Here is a 22,883-nt window from a genome sequence, read left to right as displayed (position 1 = left end):
AAGAAAAAGAAGTACATGAATTTCAAATATTAAAATAGTTTAATTATTTTGATGTGGTGGCAATACTTTTTGTTTTCTGAATGAATGCTTGAACAGTGCATATGTCTTTTGAATTTGTTGTTTATGAATGTTAAAATTGTTGGCTCTTGAAAGAATGATGAAAAAGGAGAAATGTTATTTGATAATCTGAAAAATCATAAAAATGATTCTTGAAGCAAGAAAAAGCAGTGAAGAACAAAGCTTGCAGAGAAAAAAAAATACGAAAAAAAAAGAGAGCAAGAAAAAGAAAAAGCAAGCAGAAAAAGCCAAAAGCTCTTTAAACCAAAAAGCAAGAGCAAAAAGCCAATAGCCCTTAAAACCAAAAGGCAAGGGTAATAAAAAGGATCCAAGGCTTTGAGCATCAGTGGATAGGAGGGCCTAAAGGAATAAAATCCTAGCCTTAGCGGCTAAACCAAGCTGTCCCTAACCATGTGCTTGTGGCGTGAAGGTGTCAAGTGAAAACTTGAGACTGAGCGGTTAAAGTCGAGGTCCAAAGCAATAAACAGAGTGTGCTTAAGAACCCTGGACACCTCTAATTGGGGACTTTAGCAAAGCTGAGTCACAATCTGAAAAGGTTCACCCAGTTATGTGTCTGTGGCATGTATGTATCCGGTGGTAATACTGGAAAACAGAGTGCTTAGGGCCACGACCAAGACTCATAAAGTAGCTGTGTTCAAGAATCAACATACTGAACTAAGAGACTCAATAACACTATCTAAATTCTGAGTTCCTATAGATGCCAATCATTCTGAACTTCAAAGGATAAAGTGAGATGCCAAAACTGTTTAGAAGCAAAAAGCTAATAGCCCCGCTCATCTAATTAACACTGATCTTCAAAGATGTTTTTGGAATTCATTGTATATTCTCTTCTTTTTATCCTACTTTGTTTTTGGTTGCTTGGGGACAAGCAACAATTTAAGTTTGGTGTTGTGATGAGTGGATAATTTATACGCTTTTTGGCATTATTTTTACTTAGTTTTTAGTATGATTTAGTTGGTTTTTAGTATATTTTTATTAGTTTTTAATTAAAAATCACATTTCTGGACTTTACTATGAGTTTGTGTTTTTCTGTGATTTCAGGTATTTTCTGGCTGAAATTGAGGGAGCTGAGCAAAAATCTGATTCAGGCTGAAAAAGGACTGCTGATGCTGTTGGATTCTGACTGCCCTGCACTCAAAGTGGATTTTCTGGAGCTACAGAACTCCAAATGGTGCGCTCTCAATTGCGTTGGAAAGTAGACATCCAGGGCTTTCCAGGAATATATAATAGTCCATACTTTGCTCAAGGATAGATGACGTAAACAGGCGTTCAACGCCAATTCCATGTTGCAGTCTCGCGTCCAGCGCCAGAAACAAGTTACAAGTTGGAGTTCAACGCCAGAAACAGGTTACAACCTGGAGTTGAACGCCCAAAACAGCCCAGGCACGTTAGAAGCTTAAGTCTCAGTCCCAGCACACACCAAGTGGGCCCCATAAGTGGATTTCTGCACTATCTATCATAGTTTACCCATTTTCTGTAAACCTAGGTTACTAGTTTGGTATTTAAACAACTTTTAGAGATTTATTTTGGACCGCATGACATTTTTAGATCTGAACTTTGTACTCTTTGACGGCATGAGTCTCTAAACTCCATTGTTGGGGGTGAGGAGCTCTGCAGTGTCTTGATGAATTAATGCAATTATCTCTGTTTTCCATTCAAACACGCTTGTTCCTATCTAAGATGTTCATTCGCGCTTCACTATGAAGAAGGTGATGATCCGTGACACTCATCACCTTCCTCAATCCATGAACATGTGCCTGACATCCACCTCTGTTCTACATCAGATTGAATGAGTATCTCTTAGTTTTCTTAATCAGAATCTTCGTTGTATAAGCTAGAATTGATGGCGGCATTCATGAGAATCCGGAAAGTCTAAACCTTGTCTGTGGTATTCCGAGTAGGATTCAAGGATTGAATGGCTGTGACGAGCTTCAAACTCGCGATTTTTGGGCATAGTGACAGACGCAAAAGAATCAAGGGATTCTATTCCGACATGATCGAGAACCAACAGATGATTAGCCGTGCTGTGATAGAGCATTTGGACCATTTTCACTAAGAGGACGGGAAGTAGCCATTGACAACGGTGACACCTTACATACAGCTTGCCATGGAAGGAGCCTTGCGTGTGTGAAGAGGAGTACAAGAGAAAAACTGAAATAAAGAAGACAAAGCATCTCCAAAACCCCAACATATTCTCCATCATTGCACAATAAGTATTTATATTTATGCCCTTTGACTCTTTACAATTGAAGTTGAAAAACACTATTGTTGGCATCCTAACTAAGAATAATAAGATAACCATAGCTTGCTTCAAACCAACAATCTCCGTGGGATTCGACCCTTACTCACGTAAGGTATTACTTGGACGACCCAGTGCACTTGCTGGTTAGTGGTACTAGTTGTGAAAAGTGTGATTCACAATTCGTGCACCATGCTCCTACGCAAGTCTGGTTCTGTCTCAGGTAGGTAAGGTTCAAGTAGTAGTAACGAGCCAGGTTTTTATGTTGTATGATATTCCATCCATGAGTTAACGAGGAAGAGCGGTGGTCGGATGAACAGAATGTCCAAGGAAGAAGAACTTTCTGAACAAGCTGAATCTTGCCAAAGGCGGGTGGGTAAGGGCATTGAGGGTTTCGGGGAAGGGGTTGAAGACTGACCTTGACAACGATGTTTTAGGTGATCCCTGGAATTCAATTTTCAATTTTTTTAATAGTAGGCAGGGCTAGTAGGAGGTTTCGGGTTATGCGATTCACAAAGTGCAGGTTTGCATCCGATGCTGTTCACAAAGCGGCTCTTACTATAGATCCGGCTATCTCCGAGTTGAAATCGATCCCATACCCAGGAATCCTTTTCTTAATAGAACCCATCCTCCTATTAACAAAACAAGGGGGTCACGGGAATACGTATGATAGGCTGGGTAGGATCCGTACTGGAGGGACATAGAATAGATTTCCTACTTTCAATACGGAATAGCCGGAGAGAGAAGTAAGGTAGTCACCGATTAGAAGACTTGGACAGCTTAATGAGAAAAAAGGACTTGCTCACTGGAGCAAGAAAGAAGCGTAGGCGCCCCCTATTTATTCATTATATAAACTATACTTTTTTAGTCTTCTTGCTATCTTATCAATCCAACCCAAAACAAGAAATTGGAGTTAAACGTCCATAAACGATCCTTATCAACAGTCAAGTCATAAGTACCACAACTTCCTTTTTCATAGGTCACTATGTTAATCAAAGGTTGTTCACCCGAGATTCATTAGTGGCTGGGCGTAGTTTTTCGTGTATTACCTATTCTACTGACAGAACATATGATCAAATAATACCTCTTGATCGACTAGTTGGCTATCAGTATTGCTTTTCCTTCGATTTGAGGCTACCGATAGGATAGGTCGCCCCTAGTCTTTTCTTTCGAAGTCTCTTTCAAGTTCTCTTTAATAGATCGGATCGTTTGTATCTGCGGTAGTGAATTCCACCCTCAAAGAGGAAGAGGTGCTTTTTTTTTTTAAAAACGAAGGCATTATTCACTCTCTTTTGTGGCAGGACAAGCGCTCGGGTATCATGCCTCATGGCCTTTCTTTGTCCTATCTTACCCTTGGTGTGTAGAAGAGATCCGTTATACAAGACTAATATTTTGTGATGACATTGTTATCACTATTTCATGGTCATTTTTGAGTAACTATAAGCCTCTCTTTTCTTTATTTTTGAGACTGGTTCAGCCGAATTAGCTAAGCGATCCCGAGTCCGGGGTTTGAGATGAGAGTGGACCTAAATCCTATCTCAATCAATAACTTGATAAATTATCATCATCCTTGTGGATTGTTTGCAGTCCGCATGAAATATTCCAGCTAAAGGTTTTCCACCTTAGCTAGGATAGGTGGTGGCAGATATAGAGTTATTACAAAAGAAGGAAGATCATACCCAAGATCTGCGCACTTTGATTGCTGTGGATCCAGTTCCGACTTGCTTCGAATAGGCTACACAAGCCAGGCAAAAGGGAATTTCTTTCTTTTAGGACAGATCCCAAGGCGTAACTGCTATTTCACCGCTTAGCCTTAGCGACCTCACGGTTCTCGATGAAAAGGTTGTTTTAAAGTCTTTGTTCAAACAAATAGGAGCTCTTCTTAGCTCTCAAGCGACGAAAGGGTAACTTGTTGTAAGTGAAGAATCCCGTTATCAAATTCGCAGATTTCCTTTGAAGAAAACAGGCGCAAGGGCAGCCCATTTTTGCCCCGCTAGCGGACTCACCCTCCGTTCTTTCCCTTGCCTCTAGACACCTTAGAATAGATTTGATTGGAACGCTTTCACAAGGCCGTTCGGGAATAGGCAACTACTATAGTAGCCCCCCTAAGGACACTTTTCGAAGTAATGTGACCCAAATATCGTAAGAGAATAAAGAATTGAAAAGAGCCTATTCAGTTAGTCAGAAAGCTAGATCAAGAAAGCTGCACCCAATAGAGCAACGCCTTGAGTAAGAAGGAAGACAGTTTACAACTCTTCTTTATATAGTAATTCGACCAATTGGTCTGCACCCCCCCATAAGTTTACTATGAAGAGAATAATAAAAAGGATCGAACTACCTACTCATTATTCGGAGGTGAATCATAGAACACCAAAAGCGGTGGTATTTTATGGACTTAACATAGGTCACATCCCTCACGACATAAGATTGAAAGATCCAAACCTTCCTCTTCGGAGCGAAAACGGACGTGGCCAAAACATATAAAGATCGGCGTAGTCGCTCATAGGGACATATCTATCCGGATAGGGTTCTAGTCTATCGCCGTCTCTATCACGCTATTAGATATTCGAATATCTAATTTCTTTTTCTTATTTATAATTGAACAAAAGCGAGGAGCGAGCCAAAAAGTGAGTTAGGTATACTTCAAATAGGGGCCAAGTCTTGTCTAAGCTCTTTAACCTGTTCCTCAAGGACAGGAAAGATAGATAGATTCAATTAGATTACACTCCTATCAGTGCAACGGCTACTTTCTCCCCCACCTGGCTGCTTAATCTAAACTATTAGGGGCGAGGAAGATTGATCAAACTCCCCAAGGAGAGGGGATAAGAACGTACTAAATAAACAGGCAGGCAGACAGGACTTTAGCGGACGAGCAATCGAATATTCCCGCTAATCACTCGTACTCTTCCTAGCCCATGATTTAGTCTGTGGTCACGGAGCTATGTAATACCTCTGTACTAAAGTACCTGGTCCTTTACTTGACAAAGGGAAAATCCCTAAGAAATGCACCGAGCAGAATAGCAGCATCATGCTTCAATTTAATAAGGATGTTAAGCTAGCTCGATCGTAGAAAATGATGGAAAGGTTCAAGCCCCAGTGGCAAGAAGAACAAGGTAACGGATGGAAGATAGATAGAATGAGGTGACATTGGAACAGGCAGTCAAGTGATCAAGCTACTGCCCTTCCTTGGGAGGGATAGGAGCCCTTTTTCTCGAGCATTGAATAGCATGGCCTGCCTTTGGATGGGCTTTTGGGAATGAATGATAGAGCACAGGCAAGGCATAAGTCCAAAAGAAGCACGGGCATTTGCTGGGACTTGAATGGGCATGCTAGAATATGTCCTTTCGATCCTCAGAAAGGAGCAAGTCAGCTAATGAAGGCTCGCCCATCTCTTTTTATTGATTCTCGCTAAAGGATCGGGTACTTTGATTTGTATTAAAGTAAAGTGTTCTATCCCTTCGATCAAGTAACCTATTAACTTAACACCAACAAAAAAACTATTTATAATATAAAAATAGAGATTTTTGTGTGGCCAACACGCTCAACGGCTTTTTATTCGCTATCAGCACTATTTACTTTCTCTACCTTTCTCTCCCGCTCGGTAAAAGTTTGATGGAAATGGGATAATAACAAATGTTATTTAGTTATTAGCTCATCGGGCTGTCTTAATCACTCGCTACCTAGGTACATGGGGAAATGGATACAAAGGGGAAGTTTTGACTCAATCGCTCTTTTAGTAGATAGTGGGAATCATGCTTAGTCAAGGGGGAAGATGAATGTACTTACCTACTCATTCATTCAATAAGAGAGGGATTAGAAGAAGAAGTCTAAGGTGTTATTCACTTTTGTATAAAACTTCTTTATGTACCAAAGTAGTCTTAATTAGAAATATACCAGCAAATCTCGAACAAAGGAGAGTGTGTATTCTTTCGGGAGGTTACCGAGCCAAGCGAGCGAAGCTGGATAGATGTGTGGGACAGAGGGAAGACCAAGGGGTTCGGTAGATGAACGAGTGATTAATACTGCTAGAGGTATCTTGTTCGACTTCTACTTGTATTTGACAAGTATATCCTTAGCTTTCTCTCGTCTGAGCCAGGATCACGAATTCTGGGAAGCAATCAACTTACAGAGAACTAAGAACAATGACTACGCCCCCTACGATTGTTTCAATTTCTGCCACTACTTTTTGAGTATCCCACTCCTCTATTGGTTGAATTCATACAATAAAGTGAAATGAAAGAAAAGAGGGAACGAGACATCACAAGGAGATCTTCATCTAAAAACAAACTAAAAGAAGGGCTTTCCTTCTTGAAGAAGATTCAATCCGTGCGATTTTTAGCCAAACACTCTCATGTTCAAGGAGTGGGCGTGGGGGAGGGAGCTGGGTCCCTAGCTCATGTTCAAGCAGGGGTTTCTACGCCCACCCAGGAATACAGATAAGGAAGTGCAGCCGAAGGTAATGTAATTGTGGAATTCCGTTCAAATAGAAAGCTTTTTCTTTTGGCCAGTTCAAGGCTTCCTCCCTGTATACAACCGTGAGCTGTAGACTCAGATAAGATAGTAGCGAACCAGAAAAAATTCCCGTAGTTGAATAAGGTAAGGTGGACGTTGAAAACTTTCCAATAGATAATATGGAATACTCTTATCAAAAGACGAGCACTATACTCTTTATTTAGGGCAGAAAGATGCTAACTCGGTTTCGGGCTAATGGAAGGACGATTACCGTAAGCCTCCAGAAAGAAGACAGGGGCTAATGAATTTCATTCTTTGTAACTACGCGCTAGACTAAGAATCCCTCTTTTTTTATATCTTTTATTGGCGCTTCTAAAGAATAGAAAGAAGGTTTTCCTCGTCAAAGTACGCCTAAAGACTTATCATAAATTCCATTAAGGAGAGACCCTTTTTTCTGTGAGGGGTCGTAGGCTAGTCTTTCAGTAATTTCTGAGGAGTCAATTCTAAGAGTTCTCTATTGGTTCATGAACACGACCCGGCAATCATGGACCCTTCCTCTAGTTAGTGATTTGGCTCCCTTCCTTCTAGTCACTGCTAGTAGGATAACATCTATTAATCCCTTCTCTTCCTTCTACTTTTGCTTTCTTTCTGTCTTCTGATTGTTGGTTCATAAAGGGCTACTATAAGACAGTTCTGTATTCCTTCGAGGCAATCGTAGCCTAGCTCTAAGACTATTCAAGCTAGTGTGGTAACGATATTGAGGAGGATACCTAGCTAGTCTTTTACTAGAGCAGGGAAGTGAAGCCCTCGATTAGCTAAGCAAATAGCTAGCTATATATGTCTTGGCCTCGGAAAAAGACTTCCATCTACCAATCAGCGGACCGGAACTCCCAGGTTCTGTATTTAGCAACCTCATAATCGACTATGTGTTTTCCGGGTGAATCATTTAGAGTTCTGGGGAAGAGGTGTAATATCCCTTTAACCTGGGAGTGGCTCAAAGCCTTTTGCAGATAGGAGGGCATCATCTAGGTTGGAAGTCTCCATTAATTGTTAGGGCTATTGGAGAGCTTTAGAGCTCAAGGTTCGTCGAAGTCTGATGGTCTTCCATCGGGACTAGTTCCGGGGTGGAAGTGACTCTACTGAACCCTCAACCTCAGTACAAGAAAGAAAAGGAACCATCACTCTCATAGGAGTAAGGGCAAGGGAATCATCAATCCAAAAAGGTGAAATCCAGTTTTCTTTTGTCCTACATTTATGAGAAATTAGATGAGGATTTCAATAGAAGCCTGGTGAGGGGCAGAAGTCGGTGAATTAAAAATTATTAAAATAGTTATGTTGCAAGTATAGTTCTTAACTCACCGAAAATGTGCCTAACAATTTATAAATATGTCATAGAGAGTTTAAATTAAAAATTACTGGGAGTTTAAGTCCCAGGTCGTCTCCCAACGAGTTGCAGAAAAGTGTGCTATTTTATTAATCAGATGTTCCTAGAAGTTGAGTTAAGTAGAGGGAAAATTAAAAAGAGGAAATTTAAATAATATGAATAAAAGCCTTGACTGGGAGTTGATTAGTTGGAACCTCTATTATTGATGGGATGATTTCAAGATTAATTTATAATTAATGGTTGTTCCGTTTAGTTATCCTTTACTAGGTAAAGGAAAATCAAACAAGTTGGAATGCTAGATCTATTCACGAGTTACAACCCACTTAGTTCAAAGGGATTGGTGTTAGTGATTAAATAACAATCCAATAGTTAACCCAATTATAATTTTTCTTTCAATCCTTTCAACTCAAGAGTTCCTTTCAATCAACTCCCCATCAAGTGAGGGAACTACTCACTCATTGCAAATAATAAATCCATAACACATGAAAGGGAATTAAAAGAAGACATGATTATTGGAATGGAAAATAAATTAAAATGGGAGAAATAATCCTTGTATGAAATAATCATGAAAATATTCAAATAACAAAATTAAACAAAGCAAGGAACATGGAAGAATAAAACCAAGTTAAGAGAACGAACTAGAATGACGAGGTCTTGATGAGGAAATAACTCTTCTCAATTTTCCAATGCTAAGATCAATTAAAATTCTAAAACCTAGAGGAGGAAAAACTAGATCTAAAACTGTAAACTGTCTAGAATGAATGTTGTCTTTTGTTTCTGCATATTCTCTGGCTCTAGTCTGCTGTTCTGGGCGAAAAACTGGGTCGAAATAAGGTCCAAAATCGCCCCCAGCGAAGTCTGCAGATTATGCAGATCGCACATGTCACGCGATCGCGTCATCCATGCGGGCGCGTCATTTGCGTTTTTCCTTGCCCCGCGTTTGCGTCGTCCACGCTACCGCGTCGCCTGAGCTTTTCCAATCCACGCGGCCGCGTGAGCCAGGCAGCCGTGTCACTGCGATTCGCTCTCCTTCACGTAGTCGCGTGAGCCATGCGACTGCGTCACTTCTTGCTGGTTATCTCCTCAAATTCTTGTGTTCCTTCCATTTTTGCTAGCTTCCTTTCCAATCTCCAACTCATTCATGCCCTATATGGTCTGAAACACTCAACACACAGATCACGGCATCGAATGGAATAAAGGAGAATCAAAAATACATAATTAAATTCTCTAGGAAGCAGTTTTCTAACATGTTATAAGTTCAGGAAGGGATTATAATTTCATGCTAATTTAATGAATAAGTAGGTAAGGATCATGATAAAACCACACAATTAAACACAATATAAACCATAAAATAGTGGTTTATCAACCTCCCCACACATAAACATTAGCATGTCCTCATGCTTAATTGAAGGAGATAAGGAAATAAGTATGAACATGTAGAAACTCATGAAATGCAATGCAAGCCTATATATAAATAAATGCAACTATATGATTCTTGCCCACTTGATCAAAAGTAAATAATCTCTTCAAAATAATTACAAATCAAATTCCACTAATTCTATCATTATACAATAAAACAGATAAAAGTGCAAGAAGATAGCTCATGAAAGCAGGGAACATGGAAATTCAAGCATTGAACCCTCACTGATAATGTATGTACGCTCTAATCTCTGGTGTATAGGGTAATCACTCTATCCTTCTCTAATCATGCTTTCTAACTTTTGTTCTTCTCCTAACCAATCAACAACAGTTAATATACCAATGCAAACATCATGAGGTCTTTTCAAGGTTGTAATGGGGCTAAGGTACAGGTGGGGGTATACATTTGGTCAAGTGAGCTAATAAATTGAATCTTTAATTAACCCAAGCTTCAACCCAACCTATATATTTTTAATGTAATCTTAAAGTTCATACCTAGCTACCCAGAATTCCCTTTTTCCATTCGTACTCATGTATCAACTTTATATTTGATTTTATCATATGTGCATTGATCTTTGAATTCTGAATTTAACATTGGGGTAATTTTGTCCCCTTATTTATTTATAAAAATATTTTTTTGACATTAAAATAAATATAGCTTATCAATGCACATAGATTTTTAATTCTTATAGTTTCACATGAGTAGGTATCCAAATTCCCATTAAATTCTCATGACATATTCCCTTAACAACTTTTGTTCCCATAATTTCCCATACTTAACTAGCACACACAATTCTATCTTAAGTTAACCAAAGATGCAATTTGGGATATACAATTGTTTTTCAGCTTAAGGTTAGTAATGTGGTAAAATATAGAACAAATGGGATTTAAAGGTTCAAAGTGGTTAACAAAGGTAATTGAAAAGGGTAGGCTTAATTTGGATAAGTGAGTTTAAATAAATAATGGCCTCAACCATGTGCAAGCATGTAAATATAATAAATATTGGACATATAAGATAAAACAAAATATAGATTACAATCATAGAGAAGTAAACACACAAGAATGAAATAATTATGGTTAAATAATGTAACCATGCATAAAGGCTCAAATCCTCACAGGTTGTGTGTTCTTTAGCTAAAATATCATGTTCCAGATACAACTCAAGCAAATTTATCATAAAATTTTGAAAAATTAGTGAAATTTTGTTCCAAATATAGAGTCTTAAAAGAAACTTATTGTTTTTTCAATCAAGTAGAACATGCATGCAACTATCCTAACCTATGCAATTTATTCTATTCTATAAAAGAAAGAAAATCTAACCAAAATATCCTAATTATTGGTGCTAGAGAAAAGAAATTACCTCCGAAAGTCAGGTACTGACCGACCTCCCCACACTTAAGGCTTTGCACCGTCCTCGGTGCCATCCGTCAGGAACAGGGGTGGGCTGGTAGCAGTATCTCCACAATCGGGACCGTCATGGCTCCCTGTGCTGGTAAAAGAAGTGGAGTCCGGGGTATCCGAGTCCCTGAAGTATCCCTTGAGTAGCTCCTTCAGGTGTTTGAATCGGCGCTCGTTATGGCGCTCTCTCGACTTAGCTTTGTGTTCTTGCCGATCCAACCTTTCAATTATCTGCTGGAGCAATTTATCAGTTGTGGGTGCTTGTGGTGTTGAAGAAGGATTATCTTCAACTGGAGCAGTAGGAAGACTTGTAGTGGCTGCTGAGAGTCTGAGGTATTTCCCATTAGGGACATACTGATCATCCCGTGGAAGTACGGCTTTGGTGTCCCCAGCTCTGTAGGAGACTCCAGCTGCTGTGACAAGATCTGAGACCAAGGTGGGGAAAGGTAAGTTGCCCGCAATTTGTACGTGTCCCATAGCATTCCGGATATGTCTTGAGAGATGCAGAGGTTGGTCTGTAAGGATGCACCAAAGTAGAACGGCCATGTCCACAGTGAAGGAGGACTCATGAGTGCTCGGAAAGACGTAATGGGACATGATCTGTGCCCAGACGTGAGCCTCCAAAGTAAGTGCTGAAGCCAAGATTCCCTTAGGGCGGGTATGGTGGTATCCGTAGATCCAACGGCTGCCAAGTAATGCGATAACTCTGAGAACGGAGTCCCAGTCAAATTGGTACCTCTGGCACTTAAGTGCGGCTTCTTGAAAGGCATCCATTCCTTCTGGAATAGGGGGAAAACTCAGAGCTTACTGAATGGCCTCTCCTTTTCATCAACCTTTATTGTCCTCTTAACTCTTTTTGTTGAGGGCTTGACTGTGGTTGAAGAAGGCTCTGCCACTATTGCTCTTTTAGTGCCTCTTCTTGCTAGGGGTTTAGGAGTCTCTTTCTCCTTTCCTTTCTTGGTGGCCATCCTGAAAAGAGAGGAGAAAGTAAATTAAATTCAAATAGATATATAGCAAGGAAGAGAACGGAAGAGTGGTGATGGATGTACATTAGGATGTAGATGACATTAACACATGCTCTCGAGTACATGTGAAAAGCCAACAATGGAAAATAGCTAGTGCATAGAAAGACAAGTGACTGCAAGGTGTTTATTGGCATGCCGGCAAAGGGCATGAGTTGCATAGACCAAGCAATACTTTGTAATAAACCATCACGTTTGTATTGACAATTAAATTCAATTAATACAATGGTAAAGGGAAGTTGTGAAATGCAAGCATTGAATAGTATAACAACATACAGAAGTGCATAATGCCATTTGAGCTTTTTCACAAATACATAGCATGCATGATGAATAAGGTATAGAAAATATGAAGGTGAACATGCAAGCAATCCCTTAATTAGAATAAAAATAATTGTCAAACAATTTGCAACAATCCACAAGCATATAATGAGGGATAATGACTCAAAAAAATTTCTAACACCATGTAAAAGGGAAAAGAAAAAGAAAGAAAATATGAATAATGAAAAGAAAAATAATATATAAAATAATATATAAAATGATAGAAAAGAGAAGAAGGAAGAAGAAAATAGAACCTTGGTAATGGAGGTGAGAGAGAGAGAGAGAGAGAGAGAGAGAGAGAGAGAGAGAGAGAGAGAGAGAGAGATAGGTGAGATTGGAAGAAGAAGGGGGAAGGAAGAAATAAGGGGGGAAAAGAAAAACTAGGATTGGGAGGAGAGAAAGATAAGATAATTTGGCAATTTAGGTTGAGCTGTGCGGCGCACGCGACGCGGCCGCGTGGGGCACGCGTTCGCGTGAATGTGCTTCAAATAAGGTGACGCGATCGCGTCGGTCACGCAGTCGCGTGACCCATATTATGCGTCTGGCGCGAGGGCAGCCTCGCTCCAGCACAACTCTCTATTCAAATTAATTTAAATGCCAAAATTGGGGTGACGCGATCGCGTGGGTTACGCGATCGCATGAGTGTGCGCTAGAAAATGGATGACGCGGGCTGACGCGGCCGCGTGATAAGGGTTGTGCTTCCAGCACCAATCCAGCATCACTCTCGCACAATATTTCATTGTTCACCCTTTTACGTCGAAAACTCAGGGCACGCGGTCGCGTGGGGCACGCGGTCGCGTGGGAGGCCATGATTCCCATGCGATGCGAACGCGTCAGCGACGCGATCGCGTGGGTTGATTTGTGCCATTGGCACGCCTCCAGCCACACTCCAGCGTAACTTTCTGTTCATTTTTATTTTTCTTTACTCTCCCTGTGACGCGGACGCGTCGCTGATGCGATCGCGGCGCGTAGCAAAAAAATTTTTTTTTTAAAGTAAAAACATGTAAATGCAGATGCATGAAGTACTAAGAAAGAGAAGAGGTATTGAATAGGAAAAACTAAAAATAAAGAAAAGAACGATCATACCATGGTGGGTTGTCTCCCACCTAGCACTTTGCTTTAACGTCCGTAAGTTGGTCGCTCCACTAGCTCAATCTTCTGCTATGTGGGGATCTTCCAAGAGGAAGATCTTAAGCTCCTTGTTTCTCGGTACCTTCTCGCCATGGTATAGCTTCAGGCGTTGTCCATTAACCTTAATAAGTTCAGAGCTTGAAGGATGGCTTAGGTGATAAACTCCGTATGGTTCGGCCTTCTCTACTCTGTATGGACCTTCCCATCTTGATCTCAACTTGCCTGGCATGAGCCTCAGTCGAGATTTGTAAAGGAGGACTAAATCTCCAGGTTGGAACTCTTTCTTCTTGATGTTTTGATCATGTACAGCCTTCATCTTTTCCTTGTATATTCTGGAGTTTTCATAAGCTTCTAGGCGAAGGTTCTCCAGTTCCTGCAGTTGCAACTTCCTTTCAGCTCCGGCTTTCTCAATTCCCATGTTGCACTCCTTAACTGCCCAAAAGGCTCTGTGTTCTACTTCAACTGGGAGATGACAAGCTTTTCCATAAACCAAGCGGAAAGGACTCATCCCAATGGGTGTCTTGTATGCTGTTCTATATGCCTAGAGTACATCTTGTAGCCTGGTGCTCCAGTCTTTTCTATGAGGCTTTACTATCTTTTGCAAGATACGCTTAATTTCTCTGTTTGACACCTCAGCTTGCCCATTTGTTTGGGGATGGTAAGCTATTGCAACTTTATGAAGTATCCCATGCTTCTTCATTAATCCTGTTAGTCTCCTGTTACAAAAGTGGGTGCCTTGATCGCTCACGATTCCTCGTGGTGATCCGAAGTGACATATAATATGGTTTCTCACAAAGGAAACAACAGTGTTAGCATCATCAGTGCGGGTAGGAATTGCTTCCACCCATTTGGAAACATAATCCACAGCTAACAATATATAAAAATATCCATTAGAATTTGGAAATGGACCCATGAAGTCAATGCCCCAAACATCAAAAATTTCACAGAAAAGCATAATTTGTTGAGGCATATCATCCCTCCTGGATATATTACCAAATTTCTGGCATGGGAGACAAGATTTACAAAACTCAGCAGCGTCTCTAAAAAGAGTAGGCCACCAGAATCCATAGTCTAAGATCTTTCTAGCTGTCCTTTGAGGACCAAAATGTCCTCCACTCTCAGATGAGTGACAGGCCTCTAAAATGGACTGGAATTCTGATTGAGGCACACAACGTCTAATTACTTGATCAGCGCCACATCTCCATAAATATGGGTCATCCCATATATAATATTTAGACTCGCTTTTCATCTTGTCTCTTTGATGCTTAGAAAAAATTGGAGGAAATGTGCGGCTAACTAAATAATTAGCAACAGGTGCATACCAAGGGACTACCTCAGATACTGCTTGCAGGTTATCAAAAGGAAAATTATCATCTATAGGAGTAGAATCATCCTTAATATGCTCAAAGCGACTCAAGTGGTCTGCCACTAAATTCTGATTACCACTCCTATTCTTTATTTCTAAATCAAATTCTTGTAACAGTAGTATCCAACGTATGAGTCTTGGTTTGGATTCCGTTTTAACTAATAGATACTTTAAAGTTGCATGGTCCGAATATACTACTACTCTAGTACCAAGTAAATAAGCTCGGAATTTATCCAGAGCAAAAACAATAGCAACAAGCTCTTTCTCAGTAGTAGTATAATTGGACTGGGCAGTGTCTAAAGTCTTAGACGCATAAGCAATAACGAAAGGATCCTTACCTTCACGCTGAGCCAGCGCTGCTCCTACTGCATGGTTGGAAGCATCGCACATGATTTCAAATGGCTGGCTCCAGTCTGGTCCTCTCACAATTGGAGCTTGAGTCAGAGCAGTCTTCAGCTTATCAAACACTTGTTTGCAATCCCCACTGAACTCGAACTCAATATCCTTCTGCAGTAATCTGGATAAGGGAAGAGCGACCTTACTAAAGTCCTTAATAAATCTCCTGTAAAAACTTGCATTGCCAAGGAACGAACGGACTTCCCTCACAGAAGAGGGGTAAGGTAGACTAGAAATAACATTCACCTTTGCTGGGTCTACAGAAATGCCATTATTAGATACCACATGTCCTAATACAATCCCTTGTTTTACCATAAAGTGACATTTTTTGAAGTTTAATACAAGGTTTGTATTAACACATCTATCTAATACTCTAGATAATCCATCTAAGCAAAGGCTAAAAGAATCACCATAAATGCTAAAATCATCCATAAAAACTTCCATACAGTCCTCAATAAGATTGGAGAAAAGACTCATCATGCACCTTTGGAAAGTAGCTGGTGCATTGCACAAGCCAAAGGGCATTCTCTTATAAGCATAAGTCCCAAAAGGACATGTAAAAGTAGTCTTTTCCTGATCCTCAGGAGCTATATGAATCTGGAAATAACATGTGTAACCATCTAAAAAGCAATAATGTGATTTACTTGACAGGCGATCCAGCATTTCATCAATGAATGGAAGTGGGTAGTGATCCTTAAGGGTAGCTTGGTTGAGACGCCTGTAATCAATGCAGACTCTCCAAGCATTCTGAACTCTAGTTGTTATGAGCTCTCCATGCTCATTCTTCACTGTAGTGACTCCAGACTTCTTGGGCACCACTTGTACTGGGCTTACCCATTCAATGTCTGAAATGTGATATATGATACCGGCTTCCAATAGTCTGGTCACTTCCTTTTTGACAACTTCCAAGATAGTGGGATTCAATCTTCTTTGGGGTTGACGGACAGGTCTTGCTCCCTCTTCTAAAAATATTCTGTGCTTACATACTTGAGGGTTGATGCCTACTATGTCTGCTAAGATCCACCCAATTGCCTTCTTATGCTTCCTCAGCACATCAAGTAACTGCTCTTCTTGTTGAGAAGTAAGTTCCCTTGCAATAATAACTGGAAGCTTCTGCTCATCTTCAAGATAAGCATATTTGAGATGTGGGGGAAGGGGTTTCAATTCTAACTTCTGATCATGAGCAGGCTCTGAATTATCTGGGGCTTGTGAAAATGGCGAAGTGCCCTCATTGTCAGTTAAGAGGGTCCCCACACTTGGACCTTGTCCAGTGTGCCTCTCTTCAAACTCTTCCTTGTGAACTTCAGCTACACTTTCATCTATGACATCACACTGGAAGATGGAACGATCTTCTGGGAGTTTGTCAATGACTCCATTCAGATTGAAGATTACTATGCGGCCATCTATTTCAAAGGAGTATGTTCCTAAAAAGGCATCCAATTTGAATTTTGATGTCTTCAGGAATGGTCTTCCAAGTAGGATTGATGATGGCTTATCTGAATCATTATGGGGCATCTCCAAGATATAAAAATCAGTGGGAAATGTAAGCCCTTTAATGTTCACCAAAACATATTCAGCAACTCCAGCCACTGTAATAATGCTTTTATCTGCTAACACAAAACGAGCTGCCGACCTTTTTAAGGGAGGGAGCCTAAAAATATCATATATAGACAAAGGCATTATACTGACACATGCTCCTAAATCACACATGCAATCATAAATTACTACACCACCAATAGTATAGCTAACTATACAAGGACCTGGATCACTACATTTTTTAGGTAATCCTCCCATTAAAGCAGATATAGAACTACCTAAAGGAATAGTTTCTAATTCATTAATTTTGTCTTTATGGATACATAAGTCTTTTAGAAACTTTGCATATTTAGGTACTTGCTGAATAACATCAAAAAGGGGAACAGTTACCTCAACCTTTCTGAATATTTCTACCATTTTGGGTCGGGTTCCAGCTGCTTCCTAGGCTTCCTTGCAAGTTGTGGAAATGGAATGGGAGTAGTGTTTTCTATAGTATCTGCGCCTTTTGGTGCTTCCTCCTGTGGTTGAGCTATTTCTTCTTCAGCTATGTCCTGTATGTCCTATTCCTCTTCAACATCTTCTATTTCTACTACCTCTTCAGCTGAGGTGTGTTCTGGTGGGCTTGGTTCCTCCTGATTCCTCTCCTGCAGTGTGGTTCCAGACCTTAGGGTGATGGCATTAATGCCTCCCTTTGGATTGGGTAATGGTTGAGAGGGGATTCCAGTGGAGCTTGAAGGTTGCTTACTGGAATTTTGCGTTGATCCAATCTGTGACATAAGAGCTTGCAAAGTAGAGGTGAGACCATTCAGACTGGCGTTAATATTATTCATGTTATTTTCCATGGTCTGTTGTCTTCGCTCAAAAGATTGTAGTAGCTCTTCATTAGGAGATAAAGAAGAATGAGTAAATTGGGATGTCTGCTGTTGATTATTTTGTGGTCCTTGGTTTTGCCTCAGGTGAGGTGCTCTGTAAGGTTGATTCTGCTGCCTGTTATTGTTATTATTCCACCTATGATTTCCTTGATTATCTCGGCCTCCTCTGTTATTGTTGTCACTCCAATTCTGGTTAGAATTGTCCTGCCATCCATGGTTATTATTTCCACTTTGATTGTACCCTTGGTTGGGGCGGTCATAGAAGTTATGAGTGGATGCCACCATGTTGTCTTCTTGTTGGAGCTGCGAGCATTCATCAGTGTAATGGCTATAATCAGCACAGATTCTGCAAATTCTTTGCGGGACAAATTGTTGGTTTTGCTGTGGCAAAGGAGGTTGAGCTTGCTGAGCTTGTTGTTGATTAAATTGCATCTGCTTCAGCAAGTTGGTCATCTCACATATACTTTGAGTTAGAGCAGTAGTCTCTCTGTTAGAGGATATTTCTGCAACGGCTTTTGAACGGCCTTGCCTTTGTCTGTGGTTCCTAGTAGATTCAGCTAAATCACTGATCAATTGCCAAGCCTCATCAGTGGTCTTGTACTTCTTCATAGACCCATTGCTAGCACTTTCCAATGTGGTCTTACCTTGGGGCTTCATGCCCTGTGTGATATAGCTAGGTAACACTATCTTGTCAATCCTGTGGTGGGGGCATGCTTCCAGAAGATTGTTGAAGCGCTCCCAATATTCAAAGAGAGTTTCATTGTCATCCTGAACAATTGTGGAAATATCCTTCCTCAGTTTATCAGTAACTTCAGATGGAAAGAATTTCTCCAAAAACTCCTTTCTGAGTGTATCCCAGTTGGATACATTTGCTAGAGGTTGAGTGTAGTACCACTCTCTTGCTTTTCCCTCAAGAGAAAACGGGAAAGCTTTCAGCAAAATCAAAGTTTCATCAGTACCATCACGCCTGACAGTAGAACAGGCTACCTGGAAATCTCTCAAGTGCTAGATAGGCTCTTGAGCAGGTAGGCCATGAAACTTGAGCATCAAATTTAGCAGTGCAGTCTTTATTTCAAAATCTGTAGCTACCGCTGGATGATGCGCTTGAAACGGTTGCATTGTAAAATCAGGGGCTCCTTCCTCCTGGATGGTAACTCTCCTAGCTGCGATGTCTTCTGCACGTAAAACAACCAAATCAGTAGAACGAGGGCTGGTTTCTTCCTCAAGTTCACTTTCAGATCTGGCCTCAGAGCGGATTAACCGACGTTGTTCTCGCCTTATTTGTGAAATAGTCCTTTCAATTTCAGGATCGAATATTAGCAAGCGCGGATCAGGAAGTGAACGCGTCATTTGACGGAAGAAACATGCAGCTCATAGTAACAAAATAAAATAAAATGCAAATAAATAAATTATAATTAATAACTTTAGCACTCTATTGCAACTCCCCGGCAACGGCGCCAAAAATTGGTGAGGGGCAGAAGTCGGTAAATTAAAAATTATTAAAATAGTTACATTGCAAGTATAGTTCTAAACTCACCGAAAATCTGCCTATCAATTTAGAAATATGTCACAGAGAGTTTAAATTAAAAATTACTGGGAGTTTAAGTCCCAGGTCATCTCCCAACGAGTTGCAGAAAAGTGTGTTATTTTATTAATCAGATGTTCCAAGAAGTTGAGTTAAGTAGAGGGAAAATAAAAAAGAGGAAATTTAAATAATATGAATAAAAGCCTTGACTGGGAGTTGATTAATTGGAACCTCTATTATTGATGGGATGATTTCAAGAATAATTTATAATTAATGGTTGTTGCGTTTAGTTATCCTTTACTAGGTAAAGGAAAATCAAACAAGTTGGAATGCTAGATCTATTCACGAGTTGCAACCCACTTAGTTCAAAGGGATTGGTGTTAGTGATTAAATAACAATCCAACAGTTAACCCAATTCCAATTTTTCTTTCAATCCTTCCAACTCAAGAGTTCCTTTCAATCAACTCCCCATCAAGTGAGGGAACTACTCACTCATTGCAAATAATAAATCCATAACACATGAAAGGGAATTAAAAGAAGACATGATTAATGGAATGGAAAATAAATTAAAATGGGAGAAATAATCCTTGTATGAAATAATTATGAAAATATTCAAATAACAAAATTAAACAAAGCAAGGAACATGGAAGAATAAAACCAAGTTAAGAGAACGAACTAGAATGATGAGGTCTTGATGAGGAAATAACTCTTCTCAATGTTCCAATGCTAAGATCAATTAAAATTCTAAAACCTAGAGGAGGAAAAGCTAGATCTAAAATTGTAAACTGTCTAGAATGAATGTTGTCTTTTGTTTCTGCATATTCTCTGGCTCTAGTCTGCTGTTCCGGGCCGAAAACTAGGTCGAAATAAGGTCCAAAATCGCCCCCAGCAAAGTCTGCAGATTATGCAGATCGCACATGTCACGCGATCGCGTCATCCATGCGGGCGCGTCATTCGCGTTTTTCCTTGCCACGCGTTCGCGTCGTCCACGCTACCGCGTCGCCTGAGCTTTTCCAATCCACGCGGCCGCGTGAGCCATGCGGCTGCGTCACTGCGATTCGCTCTCCTTCACGCGATCGCGTGAGCCATGCGACCGCGTCACTTCTCACTGGTTATCTCCTCAAATTCTTGTGTTCCTTCCATTTTTGCTAGCTTCCTTTCCAATCTCCAACTCATTCATGCCCTATAAAGTCTAAAACACTCAACACATAGATCACGGCATCAAATGGAATAAAGGAGAATTAAAAATACATAATTAAAGTCTCTAGGAAGCAGTTTTCAAACATGTTATAAGTTCAGGAAGGGATTATAATTTCATGCTAATTTAATGAATAAGTGGGTAAGGATCATGATAAAACCACACAATTAAACACAATATAAACCATAAAATAGTAGTTTATCAAAGCCTTTCCTTTTCTGTCTCTTTGTGACTGTGAATTGAATGAATAAACGGATGAGTTCGATTCAAGCATCCGAACAAGAATGCCAACTGGGTTCAGATACCCCAAAACCACAAGAAGATACTTAGGATTTTTTCTATCCCGGTAGAGGGGTCTCATTCAACTAAAAAGTCTTTATCGTACAGATTCATTTCGATCGATTCTTTCCTTTTAGATTTGGATAAGTGAAATAGAAATATTTATTAGTTATTACACGATGCATTCCTCTGGAAACATGTGAATTCAGCTTTCCCTCTCTGTTGAATGAACTAACTACGGGCTGCATTTGTCTCCCGAGCCAGATAGCCAAACAAAATGAGGGGTCAGGTTGATGGAATATCCCTGTTGTTTCAGGAAGTGACCAATGCGAAACAAAGGGCTTTCTTCTTAACAGGCTTGAATTCAGTCTAGGGTTCATCATGAAATCTAAAAAAGGGGTCCTTACCTCAGATGTTTCGAAGGTGTTCGGTACATCAGGAGACTGATCTTTTTACTTTTGCTGCAGCTATTGTAATTGAATCATCATAAGCAGGACATTCAAAAAAATAGGTAGCTCTTGTGTGAAAGAATAAGCTTCTATTACTTTCATCTCTGGCTATTGAGCCAAGTGGAAGTAACTCTTACTGTTATAGAATCTGCTCTTACTGGTCTCGTAACTGGTGCTAGTGAAAGCAAATAACATAGTAAAAGAAGAAGAGAATGTCCTGAGAGACTGAAGACTAGATAAATATCGTTTTTTGGTAGAATCTGATTTGTAACTACTCGTATTATCTCACTCAGTAATAAGTGCTTAAAACAAAGCTCTGCCCTTTTGGCACGATCATAGACGCAAGCAGTCTAGCAAGTTCAAACAAAGACGATAAAGGGGATCCGCAAGGATCATTACGAGCGATTAGGACCCATACCAATAGACTTAGACTCCCTTTTCCCCTATTCCTGAACCCTATAATTAGACTTACGAGCCAGGTGGCGGGAGAAAGCATTTTTAGAAAAGAGACCAGGCCAGCCTTTTATTCCCGATTCGCTAAACAATAGATCAATTAACTAAGCGGGCAGGTAAAAGGAATAACGAGCAATCTTTGCCACATCGTGTATAATGGGAGTCGAACCCACTACATAGGTTTCTTCCTTGTTTTATGCTTGAACCCCAACTTCAAAAGGCATTTTTGGGGACTAGCTCTGTAGCCAAAACACATGAGACATATAGAACGATTACAAGTCGAACAAATTCCCCATTCCTTCTTAAATTCAAACTGAATCAAATCAAAACAACCATCGACCATCCATACTTTCTAAAATAATGTGAGAGTTTCGAACTAGTAGCTAAGCCTCCAGCCTTTTTAGGAATGATAAACGAGAGTAGTCAGGAGTGCGGAGCTTAGGGCTCAGGGAGCGCCTGGTGCTTGTTTATGAAAGATTCACCTGGCAAGCAAGTGATTTCATACCTGTGGAAGCAAGCCAAGAAGCCCTTCATTCTAGTTCAAAAGTACAGACTAAGTAAGGTAAGGGGGTTATTGCTCCCAAGGCCCCTTCTTCTTGTTATGGTCGTTTGGCTTGAGCTTGAGTGGGTCGAAGATTGGAGGCTCGGTAAAAGCCTTCTACCTTAATTATTAAAATGGACTAGGGATATTTTGACAATGCCATTGTAGGGTGGAATCCGGGGCAAACGAACCACTTTTTTAGAACTATACTACATTGAAATAGCCCCAAGATGCGGTGTGCATATGGGAGCGCTTGAAATGGTTTAGTTTTACCGAATGCCCACGTCGGTGTTGTTGAGCCCTTTGTTCCTTGAATAACTGAGAACACACTTGTCAACAAGCATGTAGCCCGATCCGAACGTAATTACATGTCTCAATATTTACTACCTATACCCGGACCCGGGCCGGAAAGGGCTAAATATAGAATTCGCTAAGCAGCTAAGCTGAAGTCAAATACCCGGCTAAGTCCTATCTCCGAATTTTGGTAAGGAAGAAATTCATTGATAACAGATCATTGCTAAGAAAGAAGAGTTGAGTTAGCGGGCTCAGGGGGATCTTAGATTAAAGCATTTTTCTTTCGAGTTGGGAATAAGAGAACGAGCTAGACACAAAAGCTACCACTGAAAGAAGGTAAACCGAAGCAAACAAATGAAGTAGAATTGGCCTAGCCTAACAGTTCTATAGCCTCTACCTATTGAGTTCCCTCTCCTGGGGTTCAAGAGTTGCTTTCAGAGCCTTTGATTGAGATCTCCGTCTCATCACGAACACATAAAGACAGCGATCAACCTCTCTTTTCTATTCTTTGGCATATTACTTGCTCCAAAAAT

At 40.3% G+C, this 22,883-nt stretch overlaps 1 non-coding gene across 1 annotated transcript; it reads left to right on the top strand.

Annotated features, from left to right (window-relative positions):
- The first annotated feature begins 18,305 nt into the window (after nucleotides 1–18,305).
- LOC148553391 (small nucleolar RNA R71) lies at nucleotides 18,306–18,412 on the top strand. The gene has a single exon (XR_015892935.1). It is a non-coding gene; the product is annotated as a small nucleolar RNA R71 (small nucleolar RNA).
- The last annotated feature ends 4,471 nt before the right edge of the window (nucleotides 18,413–22,883 follow it).

This window comes from Arachis ipaensis, chromosome B7 (assembly GCF_059453495.1).
Source record: "Arachis ipaensis isolate K30076 ecotype BB chromosome B7, ASM5945349v1, whole genome shotgun sequence".
Classification (NCBI taxonomy): domain Eukaryota; kingdom Viridiplantae; phylum Streptophyta; class Magnoliopsida; order Fabales; family Fabaceae; genus Arachis; species Arachis ipaensis.
Note: the sequence above shows the minus strand (reverse complement) of the source record. Positions and strands in the feature narration are given on the sequence as shown.